This window comes from Rattus norvegicus, chromosome 19, assembly GCF_036323735.1.
Source record: "Rattus norvegicus strain BN/NHsdMcwi chromosome 19, GRCr8, whole genome shotgun sequence".
Classification (NCBI taxonomy): domain Eukaryota; kingdom Metazoa; phylum Chordata; class Mammalia; order Rodentia; family Muridae; genus Rattus; species Rattus norvegicus.
In genome coordinates this window covers 24,382,005-24,394,594 of record NC_086037.1, presented here as the reverse complement: position 1 = coordinate 24,394,594, position 12,590 = coordinate 24,382,005, and the positions used below count along the sequence as shown (strand labels likewise).

General features: G+C 41.7%; 1 non-coding gene across 1 annotated transcript; it reads left to right on the top strand.

The window, feature by feature from the left end:
- Positions 1–3,215: 3,215 nt before the first annotated feature.
- On the top strand, positions 3,216–3,322 carry LOC134483712 (U6 spliceosomal RNA). Its single transcript, XR_010060596.1, has one exon. It is a non-coding gene; the product is annotated as a U6 spliceosomal RNA (small nuclear RNA).
- The last annotated feature ends 9,268 nt before the right edge of the window (positions 3,323–12,590 follow it).

The following is a 12,590-nucleotide window of genomic DNA, read 5'->3' as shown; positions in this document are numbered from 1 at the left end:
CACTAAGAACTTCCTGAATCACAGTGTCTGTTAACCATATATTTTATTTACTTATTTTTATGGGCCTGAGTGTTTCACCTAATAAATGCTTGTGCACCATGTGGTATGTGTGGTGCCCGTGAAGTCCAGACTGATTCCCTAGAATTGCAATTACAGGTTAATAGGAGCCACCATGTGGACACTGGGAACTGAACCTTGGTCTTCTGCTCTTAGCCACTAAACCAACTATCTGTTCAGCACCACCCCAAAATTGTATAGTCATTAAGATTTAACCATTTGGCCTTCAGTATTTGAATTAATACAGATGTGACAAGAGTTATAGTTAACATGGTGGTTCAGGTATAGACAGGCAGGCATCTCATTGTATACAAAATATGAATCCTTCCTTCCTTCCTTCCTTCCTTCCTTCCTTCCTTTCTTTCTTTCACTTCTTTCTTCCTTCCTTCCTAACTTTCTTTCTTTCTTTCTTTCTTTCTTTCTTTCTTTCTTTCTTTCTTTCTTTCTTTCTTTCTCTTTTTGTTTTACTCTTGGAGACAGTGTTGTTTTTTGTGTAGCTGACCTGGAATTAGCTCTGTAGAGGAAGCTGCCTTGAATTCAGAAATCTGTCTGCCTCTGCCTCCCAAGTGTTAGGATCAAAGGCCTGTGCCACCACCACCACACATCCTTCTGTTTAAAGGAAAAATGTAGTCTTACAGGGCAGCATGAATTTAGCCCCGGTATAGACATTTTCCTAGGCCTCAGGAGCTCTAGAGTTCATGAAGGATTTGCTGCCTTCCCCTTTAGCCTGGCTAACTATGAGAGCTACACACCCATGGGTGTTTGCTTCACAAGAGTCTGGAGGATGAGGGTCACAGGCTGAGGTAACTGTGTAGAGCAAAGGATGCTTGGTGAAGGTCAAGTGGGTAAAATGCTGAAATGCTGAGAGAAGAGGCCTATGGTAGGCACCTCCTACACCTGAGACTTCCAACCCCAAAAAGCAGGGGGTAGAGAGTGAGGATGCAGAGTGCACACAGGTCAGGAAAAGGCCATGTTCCTGAAGCCTCCATGTGTGGTGGACAGGCTCTAGGGCACCATGAGGGACATCAGGAGCTTCTGCACTTTGTAGAATTACAGGGATCCATGTTACCTCACATGCCCATGATTTGCCCCCTACTGCAGGGAGAAGCCAACACCAGAAGCCTCCAGCTCCCAGCCCTGCTTTTGCCATGTAGGTTTACCCAGAACAGCTTGGAAGTCCCTGGACCTGGAGACTCAGGTGGTTGTGAGCCACCTGACCCTGGTGCTGGAGACTGAACTCAAGTCTTCTGCAAGAGCAGCAAAGACCCGTGCGCTGCCTGGCCCAGCCAGGGCTCTGAAATGGTGTTTATTTTCATCTGAACAAGCCCAACAACAGTTTAGGTCCCTAGAAGCCACATGAACCTGGATGCAGTAGAGTCTGTCATCCAGCCCTTCCCACAGGGAGACAGGAGCCTAAAGTGGACAGTCTCTAGGATTAGGGGAAGGGCTAGCCTAGCATACACAGCCATGGACGAGAGGTAGAAGGTGAGGACCTGTGCTCAGGTTGTCCCTGACCTTTACACAGGCACATGAGTACCTGTACTCACAGAAACGCCATACAGACATAGGTGAGAAAAGAAATAAAAACAAACAATATTGAGAATACAATATACTGGGGCTGGAGGGATGCCTCAGTGGTTAAGACCACTGACTGCTCTTCCAGAGGATCTGAGTTCAATCCCCAGCAACCACACTGTGTCTCATAACCATTTCTAGTCTCATCTTCTACCCTCTACTGTTGTGTCTGAAAACAGGGACAGCGTACTCACTCATATGGACAAAATAAATAGTTTTTGTTTTAATCCTTTTCTAAAAAAAGAAACCCATCTGTGACACATGATCATTGTGTGATTCCAAATGTCCCTAAGTCAGTACAGTCCTATTGCTACATGGTCTACCAGTTGTGTCAGCCTTGGTAGTAGAATGGCACAGTTGAAAAGATGCTGGTCACAGTGACCAGGCAGCCTAGAAATCTCACCATGAGCAGAGAAGGCTGTGCTGTGTCCTAGTCCTCTACCCCACACTGCCACCTCATCCCTACGAACAGAGCAAAAAGAACAGATGAGGAATCTTCCAGGTTTCTTTCCTCTTTGATTTCTTTATTAACCTATCCCCTGTGCTACATGTAACCTTGTCACATCCTCTGTCCCATCCCTAAGCCCTCATACCTGTCAGATAAGACCGGGATCTTGCTTTGGGGGGAAGCTCTGGTCCCTCTCTGTCCTAAGAGGCTCTGAGCCATCACTGAAAGAGAGTCCTCTGAGGATTGAGGGACGTCCATAGCCAGTGCTCTGACTTCCAGGAAGGTTTGAGGAAGGTGGTCCTCTACTTGTGGTGCCTCTAGTAGGAGCAGCCCACACTTGGGCCCAGCTCCCACTGTCAGAAAAAGGCGGGTGGCTCTGGTCTTTGCACAGCTCCAGTGGAATGAACAGTGCATCTCTCCTCTCTCTCTTGGAGGAAGTCTCAGCCTCTGGTGCAGGTGATGTTCCCAAGGCAAAGGAAAGGGAAGTGCAGAGTGAGGACTCCCAGGATCCTTTCAAACCTTGTCTGCATTGTCTTCATTAATTTTTATGTTTAATTTTTATTCCATGTGTATTGATCTCATTGTAGGGGTGTGCATTCCAAAGCATGAGTGTTGAAGGTAGAGGAAAAAGCATGGGAGTCACTTTATCCCACCGTGTGGGGTCCCAGGCTCTGAACCGGGTTGTTCAGCTTGGCTACAAAGAGCTTTCATACTGAATTTCCTGCTGGCTCTGATTTCAGGGAGAATGTCTCATAGAGCCCAGATTGGTCAGTAAACTACTGATCATCCTGCCTCAAGTATTGCCATCTAGTTCATGAAAGGGTTGAGTTATTGACACGAGGAACTGGGGATGGGCAGAGGTGCATGACTGAGGCTATCTCGGCTCAGTGGCATGCCTTTGGGGACTGATAGTTTTCATCACTGATATGTCATTTGACTGCAGTGCTCCTCTGGAGAGAAGGAGTCTCTTTTGCCAGGGCATCAGGCTCTCCAGACAGGCCTGGAAGGTGGAGGTCTAGAAGCAAGGCCTGCATTCCTCTTCAGAAGCTGCATTTACCACTCTGGACAGTGCTGTAGAACAGGGTCACATATCCAGTTCTACCCTGAGACCTGCTGATAAAGAATGTCTATCCTGTTGCTCGCTTCAGCAGCACATATACTAAAATTGGAACGATACAGAGAAGATTAGCATGGCCCCTGCGCAAGGATGACACGCAAATTCGTGAAGCGTTCCATATTTTTAGAAATAATTGACTCAACTGTCAAAGATAATGTAAAGCAGAAAAAGCTATTGGTCCAAAACATACAGGAAATCCAGGACTCAGTGAGAAGATCAAACCTAAGGATAATAGGTATAGAAGAGAGTGAATACTCCCTGCTCAAAGGACCAGTAAATATCTTCAACAAAATCATAGAAGAAAACTTCCCTAACCTAAAAAAAGAGATACCCATAGACATACAAGAAGCCTACAGAACTCCAAATCGATTGGACCAGAAAAGAAACACCTCCCGTCACATAATAGTCAAAACACCAAACGCACAAAATAAAGAAAGAATATTAAAAGCAGTAAGGGAAAAAGGTCAAGTAACATATAAAGGCAGACCTATCAGAATCACACCAGACTTCTCGCCAGAAACTATGAAGGCCAGAAGATCCTGGACTGATGTCATACAGACCCTAAGAGAACACAAATGCCAGCCCAGGTTACTGTATCCTGCAAAACTCTCAATTAACATAGATGGAGAAACCAAGATATTCCATGACAAAACCAAATTTACACAATATCTTTCTACAAATCCAGCACTACAAAGGATAATAAATGGTAAAGCCCAACATAAGGAGGCAAGCTATACCCTAGAAGAAGCAAGAAACTAATCGTCTTGGCAACAAACAAAGAGAATGAAAGCACACAAACATAACCTCACATCCAAATATGAATATAACGGGAAGCAATAATCACTATTCCTTAATATCTCTCAACATCAATGGCCTCAACTCCCCAATAAAAAGACATAGATTAACAAACTGGATACGCAACGAGGACCCTGCATTCTGCTGCCTACAGGAAACACACCTCAGAGACAAAGACAGACATTACCTCAGAGTGAAAGGCTGGAAAACAATTTTCCAAGCAAATGGTCAGAAGAAGCAAGCTGGAGTAGCCATTCTAATATCAAATAAAATCAATTTTTCAATTAAAAGTCATCAAAAAAGATAAGGAAGGACACTTCATATTCATCAAAGGAAAAATCCACCAAGATGAACTCTCAATCCTAAATATCTATGCCCCAAATACAAGGGCACATACATACGTAAAAGAAACCTTACTAAAGCTCAAAACACACATTGCACCTCACACAATAATAGTGGGAGATTTCAACACCCCACTCTCATCAATGGACAGATCATGGAAACAGTAATTAAACAGAGATGTAGACAGACTAAGAGAAGTCATGAGCCAAATGGACTTAACGGATATTTATAGAACATTCTATCCTAAAGCAAAAGGATATACCTTCTTCTCAGCACCTCATGGTACTTTCTCCAAAATTGACCATATAATTGGTCAAAAAATGGGCCTCAACAGGTACAGAAAGATAGAAATAATCCCATGCGTGCTATCGGACCACCACGGCCTAAAACTGGTCTTCAATAACAATCAAGGAAGAATGCCCACATATACTTGGAAATTGAACAATGCTCTACTCAATGATAACCTGGTCAAGAAAGAAATAAAGAAAGAAATTAAAAACTTTTTAGAATTTAATGAAAATGAAGGTACAACATACCCAAACTTATGGGACACAATGAAAGCTGTGCTAAGAGGAAAACTCATAGCGCTGAGTGCCTGCAGAAAGAAACAGGAAAGAGCATATGTCAGCAGCTTGACAGCACACCTAAAAGCTCTAGAACAAAAAGAAGCAAATACACCCAGGAGGAGTAGAAGGCAGGAAATAATCAAACTCAGAGCTGAAATCAACCAAGTAGAAACAAAAAGGACCATAGAAAGAATCAACAGAACCAAAAGTTGGTTCTTTGAGAAAATCAACAAGATAGATAAAACCTTAGCCAGACTAACGAGAGGACACAGAGAATGCGTCCAAATTAACAAAATCAGAAATGAAAAGGGAGACATAACAACAGATTCAGAGGAAATTCAAAAAATCATTAGATCTTAATATAAAAACCTATATTCAACAAAACTTGAAAATCTTCAGGAAATGGACAATTTCCTAGACAGATACTTGAGATCCTGTCTAAAACCAGCACAGAAACCCACCCTGCATTCAAAGCATCATCCACCAATTCTCGATTATCTACCATTCTCTCCCTACCAGTCGTTCAGTTTGGAATGGTAGAAAAAAAAAAAAACTGGGACTGATCTTTCTATTCTAAGGACCTTGATCTCTCTTTCCTTAGGTTCACCTTAAGAGTGCATACAAATGGATATCATCATCTGAACATCGTAGTATTATCTACTCTGTATATGTAGCATAATACTGTGCCTATGACAATCTCAAGCTTCCTTGAGTGTTGTTGCCCCATCAAGAAGTGTGATGTACTGAGGCCAATCCCCAGGGATCCTTTCAAGGGATTAGAAGGAAGCCATCAGAGATACTCCACATCATGGATCCCAACAAACAAACTAACAAAAAACAAAAAAACCTGACATTGAACTGTGTGGTGCTGGTCACATACCCTGTTATATTCTGTATGTTACGAGGTTTGTTAATCTTAACAAGTTCCCCAACTATGAGCTTCACATAGGACCCATTAGATTCAAGGAAAATAGGAACAACTATGTGTAAAATGACCCGAGTCAGGGCCCATAGACAGCAGCATTTCCAGCACTTGTGCTTTAGCCCATGTGGATTTTGCAATGAGCTGTGCCTAGCAATGTCCAGTACACAGTTGTGAGCTGTTGCTCTGGTTGAACTGTATTGGTGTGTGCATTCAATGAACTACACTATTTAAATGAATTCAGTGTTCCTGTGGTCTGAGTCCAGACCTCTTGACACCAAATCTTCCCTTCAGCAACATTTAGGAAAAGAAGCTAAGGTTAGGAAAGGTGACATCTTGTCATAAATTATGTGACAAGAGGGATGTCGAAATGATCCCTTGTGTTAAGAATCAAGGTGTCCTCTGTAATATTCAGGTCTATACTGGCCCTGTGCATCAGCTTCAAGGACCCATTTCTGATTTTCTTTGGGGTTCCCGTGATGATGCACTCAGACATGATTGGAAAGAACCAAAACTGTGGTCAGACTTGATTTATAAAATGCAGGCAACATTGCAAACTTATGTTGCAGGATATTTGATTCATATTATCAGCCCCAAGATAGTGTTATTTACTTTAAAAAATTACCTCTGGCAGGTCAGTTCAGCACTAGCACCGATATTTTACCCTAGAGCTTTTTTTGGTTGGTTGTTTGTTTTTTGTTTTTGTTTTTGGATGAACAAGTACTTTCTTATTTTGTGGCCCAGCCCTAGCTCTTACTTCTTTGCACAGTCACAGAGAGACCTCAAACATATACTCAGCCAAAGGCAGGGGAATGTAGAAAAGAGCCTAAGGCAATACCACATAATGACATTGAAAGTGGGTGGCCAAAAGGTGTTATAAAATTCACCTCACTTCAGTGAGTGATGACATACCAACCTGGTGGCCTAAGATTCTGGAATATTAATCAGAATCCTTTCGTCATATTAGATCTTAATAGAAACAAGGAAGCAGTCCTTTCCTGAAGTATACATTCATCATACGTAAAGAAGATATTACATCCATATACAACTCAGAATAGAATTATCCCCCAAGACCGGAAAGATCTGGCAACATTAATATTAGAAGCTTCTCCTGTATTACAGTGGTAAGCACAGAAGAAAGAGGAAGATACGGCTGAACACAAAAGCATCAGGCCAGAGTACTGTTTCTCAGGATGAGTTGCTAGGTGAAGGTAAATAAACCTTACTAAGTTTAATACAGTATTACATACACTGTTGTAAGTAACTGGAGCCGAGGCTATCCCCAAAGGTTTGCCTGTCTGTGAAATCTGATACCCTAACTCAGGTGTCTTCTCTGGCCTCAGTGGGAGAAGGTCCACCAGCCCTACAAAAACTTGATGTGTCTTGGTGGAGGCACACTCTGAGGGATATTCCTCTACTCTCTCAGAGGAGATGGTGTGAGGACATTGGGGAGGAACTGTGGGAGAGAAGTAACAAGAGAAAGGACAGCAATTGGGATGCAAAGTGAATTTAAGCCTGTCAGTCACTGCTCTATTGCTGTGAAGACACCTTAACTAAGGTAACTAATAAAAGAATCAGGGTGTGCCCTTGTCTCCAGGTAGATATGTAGCAGAGGACTAGCTTATCTGGGATCACTGGGACGGGAGACCCTTGTTACTGAGGAAGCTTCATGAACCATGATATTGGAACTTAGGCCTCTGAGGCGGGAGTGAATTGGTGGGTGGAGGAGAAATCTCATAGGGAGAGAGTGTGGGGGACAGAACAGAAACTCATGTAGAGGAACATGGAGTGGGAGATAAATTGGAAATGTAGATAAAGTGATGAAAGAAAACTAAAAAACATCAGACTATGAGTATCATTCTAATTCAAGCCTCAAATAATAAAAACATAAATGCGAGAGTCGCCTGGTCCTGTTCATGTCATCCTGAATCTTAAAATCTTTTTTCCTCCAAATTCCGTGCCACATGAGGTGCACTGACCTGTCAGCTGCCTGCTTGGATGACAACTGCAGCAGCTTCCCTATGCACTTGCTTTGTAGGAGCACGAAATCTATTGAGCTCCCTTTTCCAAGTTGGAACTTTAATTGGTAAGAGTCTTGCCTTGAGGACACCTTCCACATCTCTACAGTACAGAGGCAGGAGGCTTATCGTTAATAACATTCATCTCCTTAACTATGTCACCCTCCTCTTCAGCACATGACTTTGCTGTGACATTAAACTTCTTAGTGATCTTTTCCACTCTAAGCTGCACATGGTTTTCATGTGTTTGCCCTGTGTGTTGTTCCTTCTCCTGCAGTCTTGAGGAACAGTGACCAAAAGTAAACAAACCACAGGCTCAAAGCCATGTTAATACTGTATTGGGTACTATTTTCACAGAGCTGCCTGAGATGTAAATGGGACATGGAGAATTCGAACATAGTTTGAATCTTAGGCCTTTCACTGGGCAGTCCCTCATCTTCTCTAAAATTTAACCCTATTCTTCTACCATTGAGACCCACCTGCTGCTTAGCTCTTTACCCCTCTGCCGTGGTCTGTTCCATATCTCTTCCTGCCCATGTCTATTCTGAATCTCCTGCTTCAGCTTGCCTCTGCCTATGTCCCTCTCTATGCCCGGAAGTTCTGCCCACATACTTCCTGACGCAGCTCTTGGCCATCAGATCTTTATTACATCCAATCGGCAGTGAGACAACACCTGATACATCTTTTAGCTTGTGTTGAGCTGGTGAGAAGGACAAACATCTACAAAATAGCAAAGCTGATGATGGGACATAGAAATGACAAGAGAAATCCTGCCAGCACTTAGCTCACTGCCAGTACAGAACTAACAATTGAAAGTTGACACACATTAGTACAAAGGGAGGTCACCTCAGCATTTCCGCTTTTACTCCAAGGAATAGCTTTAATTTAACATTAATAAGCTAGATAAAATAAGAAAACTTATGAGATGCATCAGGTAAGAATTACTGTCACAATATTCTGTCCATTCGTATTTTGCAAAATTGGAGAAGGTACTTCATTATCTAAATTATATTAGTCTAAAATTTTGTACCTAAATCATTTTCTATCACTTTTTAAGCTTTGTATCCCTTATCTATCATAACTTGCATTTATTAACCGTAATAAGTCTTCTGAGACCAAATGTACTTTCATTAATTCCAAACAATTTAAGCGTTTATGTCTTTCATCCTTAAAATTTGACACATTTTGTGCGTACAAATTTTCTTTTTCTTTTTCTTTATTCAGCTTCCACACGAAGATTATTTTTGCTCTGATTTAGAGCAGGATGCAAGGGTGGAGTGCAGACCTGAGGGGAGGGCAGATGAATGGAGTTGAGCTGCAGGATGTGAGGTTCACAGAGAATAAATAAGAAGTTAAAAAAATTAAGAAATAAGCACAATGGGGATGAAGCTGTGAATGCTTGGCGTGGGGAGGTTTGGCAGTGGACTGGGCATTTTAGGGGTGGGGTGGGATTGGCGTGGGTTCTGGAGTAGTAAGGATGGTGTCTGTTCTTGTCTTTTGGGGAAACTCCTCAGTCTTCTCCCATCCCTCCTCTGCTTCTACCCCCACCTCCAACCGCCATAACTGCCTCCTACCACAGCAGCGGCTTCTGGGCATCGGCCTCTTTCTGCTCAAGCTCTTCTACGTGCTCGGGGGTGGTACAAGCTTTTAAAAGTCCCAGGCAGTGGGCAGACCACGCACACTCTCCTGGCATCCCCATCCTCTCTCAGGACTTATGGTGCCAGAGCGGTTATCGCAGGAGTTTTGATACTGCTGTGGACTGTCCATAGAGCCCTGCTTTCTGAGCCTCCCATGTCCACCCTGTTCCTGTCCAGGTTCCTGGCTGTCACATTTCTGCACGATGGTGAACAAGTTTGTGTTTCTGATTCTCATAACAAGAAAAGGTTAAGACTAAACTATCTAATCTTCAACCCCATCCAAGATCTGAGGAGGAGAAATGTTGCCTGAATAAAAGGAAATTCAGAGCAAACAGCTTCCAAATCTAAAGAAATGACAGAAATTGTTGGCTACCCTGGGAGTCAGTCAGCAAATATTCCTGTGTCACTGTGGCATCCACCTTCAACTCACTGGGCCAGGAGCTCTGACAACAATCCTTTGAAGCAGGTCACTTGAAGGACTATCCTATTTTTTTTTCCAAAAACTGGGACACAGACTTCCCCATGATCAACTTCTGCACAGTCTGGACAGCTTTCTGGCAGCAGTAGAGGTAAGTAGGTAGTATTTCACCCAATGGTTCTTTAGAGCCCATCATCTTTTTCAGAATAGATTGGGGACACTACCAGGAGTTGAGGTCTCTCCCACTGTGAAAAGCCTTTAACTATTAGGACATCTGAAATGGCAGATTCTTCAGATCTCTAAAGGATTTGAGAACCACCTTTGTATGTAATGTCTATCTCAGTGGACAAATGTGGCTTTTTTTCCCAAGGGATTTACTTCCTACTTAACTTTAAAAACATACACAGGAAGTTAAATAAAGCTTATTTCTGTACCTAACTAAAGCAGTACCTAACATGACTGGAAGACTGATTATTTATAGTTGGAAAGTACTAGCTTGAATTCCTTAATTATCCACGTCAGTGTGCAGTAGTAATTTTATAAAATTAGAATTTTACACCACATTGTGAATAAGTTGCATATACTTATATCTTAAAAATGAATTGAATCATTTATGCAAGTACAATTTTAAATTCTATCATCATTCAAAAATCCATGCCATCCTAAAATATTTGAGACTTGGTATTGCTTTCTAGTATAAAGAGAGATACAGTGATCTATGATTTTGTCATTTTAGTCCCTTCTCCTGATTTCCCACAACATTAGACAGAGAATTGAGGAGAGAAAGAGAAAGGAAGAAAGACATCCCTGATTCGAATCTGCTTTACTGTTTCCTCCCTGACCATGGCCAGTAAGAACTTGCAACCAACCCCCTAACTGACAATAATCATCTACAGCCCACGGCAGACAAATAACCACCCACCCACCCTTCCTCCTGAGAATGAGGGGGTCATGTTCCTTTAAGTTGCTTCCCAATGTGTGTGGGGTGACAACATGTTTTGGGACCTTTCAGCAATTGGGATATTTTCCAAATCCTGGGAGATCTTGCAGTTTCCTATGTGTCCAGACCCTGAATGTGGAGAGATTAACTGAAGTCCTGGCTACATTAACAATGGAAAATACAAACACACATTCCTACCATTTGAGGAAGGTCACCGGATATCTACCCCTTGAAGTTTGCTCAAAACAATTAGTCAATTAGCTTTTTATTTATCTTCAGGTCACTTCTTAGTAAACAGACAGAAAAGAGACAGATTGTTTGCTAAAATTATATTAATTGCTTCTAAGCCAGTCACCAATAGAGTTCCTGCCATCCTTTGAAGTTTCATCAGAGAGGCTCTATTTTGCACAGACTCACAATACTTATGTCTCCCATGTGGCAAACTAAAAGAACTGTTAAGATCTCCTTAAATAATTCAACAGTTTTCCCAATCCAAAGTCTCCCACCCTCCTCCAAAAAATCAAGAGATTCCTCACAAACATCTCCACTCACTTCGGTACCAGTTTATATATCAGTCACATTTCTGTTACTGCAGAAAAATACTATGACCAAGAACAACTCAAGGAATACAGTTCTTCACATTGTGGTAACCAACCCCAACTACCAAATTATTTCATTGCTAAGTCATAAATGTAAGGTGGCTACTGTTTTGAATTGTAATGTAAATAGCATGTATAAAGTATGTCTCATATGTGGTTGTTCCCTGAAGGGCTTGCAACCCACAGGTTGAAAACTGCACTTGTGTGTGGTGGTGGGAGTGGGGGTTGTGAGTTTTTTGTTTTGTTTTTTTGTTTTCCTTTTTCTCAAAACCCAAATGCTGATAAGAACATAGGCCAATATCAGGCTCTTCAATTTTATTCCATTAGGCACTGTGTCTGCTCTCATGATATTAACATGCTGGTTTTTCTTTTTTACTATTCCCCAAAATGAAGGTGAAATCATTAAAGGTGATGCCTCCCGCAGTGCTTTACTGTCTTATTAGTTAGCAGTGTCTGACTGCCCTGCTCAGTTGTGCTTTCATGTGAGTTCTGAGGTTTTTTTTCATTCCCATGAAGCTCTGTATTGGGATTATAATGGGATGGATTTAAACCTGTAGATGACTCTGGTAGGATTCGATATAATAATATAAATCATACTGATACATGAAAATGAGAGGCCTCTTCATTTTCTGGTTTCTTCAGTTTTTTTTATTTTTCCTAATGATTTCATTTTAACAAGTCTTTACTTCCTTAGATATTACAAGATGTTTATTCTGAATGGGTTTGTTTTCTTGGCTTCTTTCGTCATATTAATTGTTGGTATACAGGAGTTCTATTGATTTTACTGTGATTTTAGTGAATGTGTCCATGAGCCATAGGAGTTTGCCAGTGATTTCGTAGTGGTCTTTATATATGGATCATATCGCCTGCAAATGAGAATGCTCTGACTGCTTTCTTTCATATTAACATGCCTTTCCATCTCTCTATTGTCATATTGTTTGGATAAGACTTCACATACTAGTTGAATTAGATGAAAAGAATGAACATCTGTGACTTATTCCTGATTTTAGTGGAAATCCATTATGATTTCCTCCAGTTAGGATGCTGTTGGCCTTGCATATCGCCTTTATAATGTTAAGGTATGTCTTCTCCATATCCCAGATTCTCCAGGACTTTTGCATTAATCACTGTGGGATTTTGCCAAAGAGATTGTCTG